Genomic DNA, 10,249 nt, shown 5'->3' on the forward strand with positions numbered 1-10,249 from the left:
GCGAGGGACTCGGGATGCCCACGAGGCCTTAGCGACTACTACCTCTGACGGGCGTGGCGTGGCCGAACCTTCTACCCAAGCCGAGGTAGAGGTCGTTTGACCGATGATGTTCCGCTAGTCACTCCGGACAAGGCCAAATGCCTGCCTCAACTCCACTTGATGAGCCACGGCCCGGCGGGCGCGGATGCTCGGTGTTGTCGGGACGGTTTCCTAAGTACCCGACCCACATGGCTCTCGAGGCAAGCTACGAGGTGCCGCCGTCCCCCTTCAAGAACTTGCTCGGACCAGCGTTTGGGACTTCCTTCCTCGTTCACGGTGGGCGTCCGTAAGGCCGATGCTTCTCGAGCGAGCCGAGGGGCTCAAATTTAATTAAAACGGCTCTGCGCCTCCTCAAAGGAATACATAGCTTGCTGATCGGCCCGTGGTCCCGACGGCGGATCACCTGAGCGCCCTCTTGCAAAAGCTTGGGAGGACGCTCGGCGCCGAATAGCAGCTCGGCGACAGCAACCTTCAACAGGCCACCGGGGTATGCTCTTTTTCTTTGTTCGTGTATTTGAATTAAGTTTTTAACCTTTTCACTTTTGCTCATAGAACTGGGTGGAGCAAATTGCCATTAGCAATCGGTTGGCCGAGCTGGAGGATGAATTGAAAAAACTCAAGGCCGCGGGGGACAGCCAACAGTCGACGGCCGCTCTGGAGAAGGCCAAGAAATTACTGGAAGCCGAACGGAAACGAGCTTTCGAGCTGGCGAGCAAGGTCGTTCGGCTTGAAGCGATGGTCAAACAACGAGATAAGGAGATCAAGACGGCGACCACTCGGAAGCGACAGGCCGTCGATGACATGGACCGAATGAAGGTGGAGATCAGAGGGCTGGAGCAACGCATCAAGGATCTGGATGCTCTTCTGGCCACCGAGAAGGAGAGCCGCTCGGCCGATCTTCAAAGATTTGATGGAGATTTGAAGGATCTCCAAGCTGCCAGCGGCGCTGCCCACGTCGAGCTCAAAGAGTATCAAGAGGGGGAGTCGGCTCGCTCCGACGAGGTGAGGAAGGCATTCGTCCGCTCGGATGCCTTTGGGGAGAAATTTACTGACAAGATCTCCCTCACCTTTGAAGAGGCGATCAAAGCGGCTGTGGATCACTTAAAGGCCAAAGGCCACCTGCCCGCCGAGCTGACCATCCCTCTCGAGGACCTCGCGACCGTGATGGGCGCCATCCCTGATGCTCTTTTTGATTTCGACGCATGAGGAGTGTTTCTTATGAACTTTTTTGTATCCCCGCCGTTCGGCCAAACTTATTTTTGCTGTAACATTTTTGGTTAGCCCTGTGCTTAATAGATAATCTTTTCCTTTCCTTCAACTTTTGTTTTGGCAAGAAATTTTTCTCTCGTCATATGTCAAGTGTTCTTTAAAACTCCTCCGCTCGGCTTCACGCTCTGACGTGGACCCAAGCCGCATGCCTTCAATAACGTCTTTCGCCGCGCAATTAAGCAGCCGCTCGGCGCGCGAACGTCACTCGTTCACTTGCTCGCATTTTTAATTCTAATTAACCATCTTTTGCTTTGCGCCTTACCTCAAAGGGGTTTTCCATAGATTTTGCTATGCGAGCCGCTCGGTTACTCAGGGGTCTTAAAGAACGAGCTTTGTCGTCGATCGGCTTCTTACCGCCGGAATATATTACATGGATGGCTCTCCCGCTCGGACGTTTATAGACGCCGGCTCGTCTCTCGATATTTAATGTCGGAGCTCGACGGTCTTCCACTCGGACGTTTATAGACGCCGGCTCGTCTCTCGATATTCGTCGGGCTCGGCGGTCGGCATAACGCCGGCTCTCTCGATATTTAACGTCGAGCTCGGCGGTCTTCCTTCGCCGAGCGTTTATAAGCGGCCGGCTCGTCTCGATATTGCGCGTCGGAGCTCGGCGGTCTTCCGCTCGGGCGTTTATAGACGCCGGCTCGTCTCTCGATATTTAACGTCGGCCTCGTCGTCCTTCGGGCGTTAGCGCGGCTCGTCTCGATATTTAACGTCGAGATCGGCGGTCTTCGCTTCGAGCGTTTATAACGCCGTCGTCTCGATATTTAGTCGCTTGAGCTCGGCGGTGTTCCGCTTCGGGCGTTTATAAACCGGCAGCTCGTCTCGATATTTAACGTCGAGCTCGGCGGTCTTTTCGGGCGTTTATAAACGCCAGCCCGTCTCTCGATATTTAACACGAGGCTCGGCGGTCTTCGCTCGGGCGTTTATAAGCGCGCTGCGCCCCGTTTATAAGCCGGCTGCCGTCTCGATATTTGCGTCGGGCTCGGCGGTCTTCGGAGCGTTTATAGGCCAGCTCGTCTCGATATGCGTCAACGCCTGCTCGGCGGTCTTCCTGCTTATAGAGCGCTCTCGATATTTAACGTCGCGGCTCGGCGCGGTCTTCCCGTTTACGCCGGCGTCTCGATATTTGCGCTGGTCTCGGGCTTTATTATCTCGATATTTAACGTCCGGACTCGGCGGTCTTTCTGCTAACCTTCGACTGCCGATCGGCGGAACCCTTAGCCATCCTTTGAATTAATTTCGCTTCTGCATTACAAGGACATGGGCGACTAACATATACAAAATGATTTACATTCGTGCACCTTTCACCCCGCTCGATAAGGTGGAGATGATTCGCACTCCACGGTCGATCCAGGTGCCGCCCGTCTTCATCCTCCAAATAATAGGCTCCCGGCGGAGCTTTTCTGAAGGGGCCCGCCCAAGGAGCTTCTAACTTGACGCCGACATGACCCAGACTTTCTTCCGAGACAAGATCGCCGACACAGAATGATCCGGGATTATCGCGGCGGTTGTAGTTTTGCTTCATCCATGCCGCCATCAGGTGAAGGCGCCCTTGGCTTGCTCCTCGTCGACCAAATCCACTCCATGTTCCTCCGTTGGCGTTGCAATCATCATAGCTCGGATCGGACGGACTCGGCGCCGACTTCAACGGAATAACGCCCGCCGCCATACACCAAATGGAGCGGTGTGGCGCCGTCCCTTCCTTCCGGTCGTTCGGATGGCCCACAAGACGCTCGGCACTTCATCCGAGCTCGTAAGCCTCTAAGAATTTCTCGATTGGCTACTTCCGCCTGGCCGTTGCTTTGGGGATAAGCCACGGATGTTAAGTGTTGCTCGATGCCGTAGCTTTGCACCAATCCTCAAGCACCTTCCTGAATTGCGCCCATTGTGGAAACCAATCGGCAGAGGATCCGAACCGGATGATGTGTTGCGGATGAATTTTTGACCATCCGTTCGGGTGATTTTTGCGCGGTAGCTCGGCCTCCACCCACTTGGAAAAATAATCGACCGCCACTAGCAAAAATTTCCTCTGCCCGGTAGCCATCGGAAATGGACCGACAATATCCATTCCCCATTGATCGAACGGACATGAAACGGTTGATGCCTTCATTTCCTCGGCCGGTCGGTGGAAGAAGTTATGGTACTTCTGGCACGAAAGGCACGTAGATACTGTCCGAGCGGCGTCTGCTTGTAAGGTCGGCCAAAAGTATCCGGCTAGCAGGATCTTCCTAGCTAGTGATCGTCCGCCCGGATGTCCTCCGCACGATCCTTGATGTACCTCTTGGAGGATGTAAGCCGAGTCTTCCAAGCTCACGCATTTCAACAGCGGGCGAGAGAAAGCCTTCTTGTAAAGCTGATCGCCGATGAGTGTGAACCGACCGGCCCTCCTCCTTAATAGCTGGGCTTCATTCCGGTCGGACGGTGTGGCTCCCGAGTGCAAAAACTCCGTGAGGGGTGTTCTCCAGTCGCTCGGAAACGTGAGGCCTACCATCCGGTCGACGTGCGCCACCAACAATACTTTTTCAATTGGCTGCTGAATGGCGATCGGCGTTATTGAGCTCGCGAGCTTGGCTAACTCATCAGCCGCTTGATTTTCTGCTCTGGGTATCTTCTGAACAATAACTTCTCTAAAATCGGCTTTGAGCTTCTCGAAGGCTTCAGCGTAGAGCTTGAGTCGAACACTATTGATTTCGAAGGTACCAGAGAGCTGCTGAGCAGCCAACTGCGAATCTGAGTGAAGCGTTACCCGACCGGCTCCTACATGCCGTGCTGCCTGCAAGCCGGCTATGAGGGCCTCATACTCCGCCTCATTATTGGTAGCTTTATAATCCATCCGGACGGATAGGTGCATCTTTTCTTCTTGAGGGGAGAGCAGCAATATTCCAATCCCGCTTCCGAGCCGAGTGGATGACCCATCCACATATATTCTCCACATAGCTTCCGGCTCCGGCTTTTGCACCTCAGTCACAAAATCGGCCAAGGATTGCGCTTTGATCGCCGAGCGGGGATGGTATTGGATGTCGAATTCACTTAACTCTGTCATCCACTTGATGAGCCGCCCGGACGCTTCGGGATTGATGGTATGCGCCAGGAAATATGGACGAAGGCGCCGAGCGGCGAGGACCAGAGCGAAGGCTAATTTTTCGAGCCCAGTGTAGCGAGATTCAGCATCTTTTAAAATGTGACTAAGGAAATACACAGGCTCCTCTCCGCTCGCCCTCACCAGTGCTGAGCCAATTGCCTGCTCGGTCGAGGATAGATAAATACAAAGTGGTTCACCAATAGTCGGCTTGGCTAATACCGGGAGCGAATTCAGATATGCCTTTAAATCTTCGAACGCCTGATCGCATTCTTCATCCCAGTGAAATTTTGTAGCCTTGCGTAAGATCTTGAAAAAAGGAAGGCTCCGGTCGGCGGTTTTGGAGATGAATATGGACAGAGCGGTTATCCGACCGGTCAAACGCTGCACTTCTCTTGTATTTCTTGGAGGCGGCATATCTTGCAGAGCTTTCACCTTGCTAGGATTTGCTTCGATGCCCCGCTCGGTCACTATGTACCCCAAGAAACGCCCTCCTTTTGCTCCGAACAGACACTTCTGGGGATTTAGCTTGACTCCATATTTGTGTAGCGTTCGGAAGGTTTCTTCCATGTCCTTGTAGAGATCGGCCGCTCGGACGGACTTAATGAGAATGTCGTCCACATAAACTTCTAGATTCCGCCCGATCTGCTCTCTGAATACTTTATTCATCAAGCGTTGATATGTGGCCCCCACATTCTTCAATCCGAACGGCATCACATTATAGCAATAAGTGCCGTCGGCTATCACGAAGCTGACTTTTTCTTGATCTTCACGGGCGAGCGGCACTTGGTGATAGCCCTGGTAGGCGTCGAGCATACAGATTAATTCGCAGCCGTAGTAGAGTCCACCGGTGATCTATCGGGTAGAGGATAAAAATCTTCGCAAGCTTTGTTGAGATCCCGAAATCTATGCATACTCTCCACTTGTTGCGGCTTGGAGACTAATACTCGCCAACCACTGGGGCGCCCCTTCGTATATGGCGGCTTCTGAAGCTTCTCCACCTCCTTGGGATGATGGCATTACGCTCGTTGAAATCTCTTTTCTCTTCGGTGTGGCGTCGGTCGGACGTGGAGCTCATGTTGCGCAATACTTGGTGAAATTCGGCAGCTCATGTGTCGACCAGACAAAGACATCATGATTTCTCCGGAGGCATTGGATCGGCTCCTCTTCCGATTCTCCTCGGATCGGATGCAATAAAGTCGTGCCTCGGTCGGGTTGGGTGAATCTGCTTCCTCTTTTCTTCATAAATTAAAGAGGTGGCTTTTGGTGGAGTTTACCTCGATCCGGGCGCCTTCCGAGCGGAATTGGCTTCTGCTCGGACCATCTCGATGTAGCATCACCGACTGGGTAGCCGATCTCCCGTACTTCTCCACTTTGTCCTCCACGGGAACTTGATCTTGATGGAAGGTTGAGAGCGTCTCCGGTGACGGTATTCGGTCGTCCCAAAATAGCGTTGTAGGGCGAGGAGAGTCGACCACCACGAAGTTTGTTGTCCTTGTCCTCTGACGGCTCTTCTCCCAGTGAGTAGCCGTGGATCTGTCCGACCGGCTGAAATTTGTTGCCCGTAAACCCGTAAGCGGAGTTGTCATGGATAACAGCTCGACTCGATCAATTTGCAGCTGATCGAACGCCTTCTTGAATATGATGTTGACTGAGCTCCCTGTGTCAACAAATACGCGGTGAATAGTGTAATTGGCTATTACCGCTTTGATGAGCAGAGCGTCGTCGTGGGGTACTTCAACTCCTTCCAAGTCCCCGGGCCCGAAACTAATTTCGGGTCCTTCCGCTCGTTCTCGGCTACAGCCGACTGCATGAATCTGGAGCTGCCGGACGCTCGCCTTTCTAGCTCGGTTGGAGTCTCCTCCGGTCGGCCCGCCAGCAATAACGTTAATCTCACCTCGGGAAGTATTGCTTCTATTTTCCTCTTCCCGAGCGGACGGTCGGGACCGTTCTCTGGGCGCTCAGCGATTCTCCTACCTTGGAGAACGATGTCGATCGGGAGTCTGTTACTGCTATGGCCTATCAGCTCACGTCCGATCGGCTTCATGAGTTCTCTGTCGCCTGTCGACTGAGGGAGACCGTCGTCCGGCATTCCGGGGCACAGGATGAGTCACGAAGGGAAGACTTCGACAATCCCTTATGTTGTGCGTATCCGTCCGGTGGAAGGAGCAGAACATCGGGGTCCATCTCTTCTTTGGCTTGGGCCGGGCGGCAGCTACCTCTTGCACATGGGACCTGGCGTGGGGGGATCGGATTGCTTCGGCCCTTGGTCCTCTAGGCGGCTGATGAGCGGCGTGCTGTTTCCACTCGGCAGGGGGAGCCCGCTCGGTTGGAGTTTCTTTTTTCCTGGCCGCTTGCGCTTCTTCCACATTGATGTATTCGTTCGCCCGGTGTAGCATGTGATCATAGTCTTGGGGCGGCTTTCGAATGAGTGATCGGAAGAAATCCCCATCCACTAGGCTTTGTGTGAAGGCATTCATCATGGTTTCCGAGGTGGCCGTTGGAATGTCCATCGCCACTTTGTTGAACCGCTGGATGTAAGCTCGGAGCGATTCACGGGCTTCTTGCTTGATGGCGAACAGGCTCACGCTTGTTTTCTGGTAGCGTCGACTGCTCGCAAAATGGTGGAGGAAGGCCGTTCGGAACTCCTTGAAGCTAGTGATGGATCCGTCCGGCAACCTCCGAAACCACCGTTGAGCCGATCCCGAGAGAGTGGTAAGAAAAACTCAGCATTTTACTCCATCTGTGTATTGATGGAGCGTAGCTGTGCTATCAAACTTACCCAGATGATCATCTGGGTCGGTTGTCCCATTATACTCGCTGATCGTCGGAGGCACATAGTGCTTCGGCAGAGGATCTCGCAGAATAGCCTCTGAAAATTGGCGATTAATCCTCTTTGGTGATGCGTCCGCTCGGGGGGCTTTCCCCTTTCTGTCATCCCGTCTAGGTATTTCATCCGAAGAAGATCCCTATCTCTATGAGTTGATGCGGCTTGGAGTGCGGAATAGGGCTCGATGAAATGCGCGGTGGCGGTGGTGCTGCTCGACCACCGACGATGTTGTTCTTTGCCTGCCGCTCAGCTTACTGGCTTTGGCTTTTGCTCCATGAGCTTGGCGGCCCTTATCTCGATTAGGCGTCGAGTTCCTCGTTGAAAGCGTCACCGTGTGTTGTCGTCCCCTCGTCCATTGTTTCCGATCGGATGCAAGGCGTTCCCACCGCGCCAATTTGATTGTCGGAACGGGAATCATCAGACGTGCCTGCGTGGCGCTCTCGGGTTGCTAATGTAGATCTCGGCTAGTCTCACGAAGCTCACCTGCACAGAAGTCGGGCGGAAGGGGTTCCCGGCGGCGACCTCCGACGCTCAAGTCGGGTAAGCAAGTGGTAGAAAAAGGTAGCTCAAAGCTTGTATCTCGCGTACCTCCTCTGCGGCTCTTTATATAGAGCGGTGAAAGACCTTCTACACACCCACCGAGGCGTACGTGTCCGCAACCCATACCTCGGTATGGGTTTGTCGGCTTACGCCGCCTTACTAGACCGATCCATGCCTTCGATGGGACAGCAGGACATCCCGTTGTCGGTCTAGGAGTATGGGCTAGCTCTATGATTTGACTATCAGCGAGATGTTCTGTCTCTATTTACCCGCCGCCGGGGCGTCCGTCCGAAGGGCTGAGCAGAACACCGTCCGACGACCATAATTCCTCGGCGGCGAGCGGTGGGCGCATCCCACCTTCTCTTAGGCCTTCCGCTCGGTCATTATTTACTATTTCATTGAGCGTCGGAACCCCGATCCCTGTCAGGGTACCTTTTACTATCAGATGTTTACTGGCAGACCTATCGGCCTGCCCTTTTCTCATGAGTCCGGTCGGCTCACCCTTCTTCGACGGACCACCTGGCCTTTTGACCTATACGTGGCGTTGACCCCTCGTTAGGGGATTCCGGGTTCTTACCACCGGATCACTCACCATTGCCGAAACTAGAAGCCCTCCTCCCTCATCTCCACAAGCCAAGTTTAGGTTTCTCCCTAAGAGGAAACTAAATTACAAGAAGGAGCCTTCGAGGTGCACCCTTCCAAGCAAGAGAAATCAAAAGGAGTGCTAGCCTCCTTCCTCTTCACCAAGGGTACCATTTCTTTAAGGATTAACAAGGGAACACTAGGTAAGCTTCCCCTCACCTGTGGTACAATGGTTTATATGGTTTTCCATGAAGATAGATCGCTTAAAAACCTAAGGTTTGCTTTATGAGAATTTCGGCCAAGACAAGAGGAAGTGTTTAAGAAATTTGTAACTAGATATGCTTATTATTTATTTTTGTGACATGTATCTTATATAAGAGGTTAATCTAAGGTTTCCATGCTAGAATGAACAATGAAAACTTAGATCCATGAACCCTAGACTCTCGGCCAAGCATGAATAAGAGGACTAGGTAAGCTTAAGACTCAAACTAAGCATGTTTCCTTATTCTTGTGTTATGTACCCTATGATAATGATGTTGTTAACTTTTTCTCTTACTTGTATGTTGTTTGAAACTCCATTTCCATGCTCATGAATGTTCGGCCATGAAAGAACTAAAGGCCTAGGAGAGTTTTAAACCTAAAAACTAAGCATGCTAAGATTTTTCCTAAGACAAGATATGAAGCTATAATGTTATGTCATGATTGTATGTTGACTATGAATCCTATTACATGCTTATGAAGATTCGGTTATGATGAGATTTGAAGTATAGGAAAGTTTAAACCAAGTCTAGGAGGCTCATGACCTTCTTGATAAAATGATATGAAACTAGTTGATGTTCTTATGGTTGCTTGTTACATAGAAGATTGGTTACATGTAACTTTCGGCCACACTAAGTTTTAAAGCTAGGATGCTTAGATTTTAAACTAAGTTTACCCATGTTGTTCCTTGTAATGTTGCCATGAAAATTGTGTAGGGTTTCCATGCTTTTAGGCCATATGAAAAACAAAACCAAGCTCACATGTTTCGGCCACTACTAGTTTAAAGGCCTAGAGAAAATTTAGAACCCAACTTATATATGTTCATAATGTTTCTTGTGATAAGTGCTATGAAATGTAGTTGTGGTTTCTATGCTCTTGTGCCCCTAGAAACTTAGTTCCATGCTTGATAGGTTTCGGCCACTACTAGTTTAAAGGCCTAGAGAAATTTAGAACCCAACTTGTATATGCTTATGATGTTCTTGTGATGTATGCTATGAAATGTAGTTGTGGTTTCCATGCTCTTGTGCCCCTAGAAACTTAGTTCCATGCTTGATAGGTTTCGGCCACTACTAGTTTAAAGGCCTAGAGAAATTTAGAACCCAACTTGTATATGCTTATGATGTTCTTGTGATGTATGCTATGAAATGTAGTTGTGGTTTTCATGCTCTTATGCCACTAGAAACCTAGTTCCATGATTGATATGTTTCGGCCACCTTGAGTTAATGGGTTTAGGAAGTTTGGAATTTAAAACAAATGTGCTTATGATGTTCCTCATGAAAATGTATAAGATATTGGCTTAGGGTTCAACACTTTCATGCTACTTGTAACCTAGAATGAGACATGCTAGGGTTCGGCCATAATAAGGTTAGAAGCTTAAGGAACTTAGAACCCAAACTAAACATGCTTAAGTTGTTCCTTATGAAATATGATATGATATGTGTTTAGGGTTTTACATGTTTGCATGTTGCTTAGAACTTGATTGCTCTTCATGAAGGTTTCGGCCATGAAAGAATTAGAAACCTAGGAGGGCTTAAAAATTTAGGTTAACATGCTTATGACCTTTCTTATGCTAGTATGTGAAGATATCATGAGATTTTTATGTTTGTGTGTTGTCTAGAGATCATGCCCTACTCATGACTTTCGGCCAT

Source organism: Zingiber officinale, chromosome 5B (genome assembly GCF_018446385.1).
Source record: "Zingiber officinale cultivar Zhangliang chromosome 5B, Zo_v1.1, whole genome shotgun sequence".
NCBI lineage: Eukaryota > Viridiplantae > Streptophyta > Magnoliopsida > Zingiberales > Zingiberaceae > Zingiber > Zingiber officinale.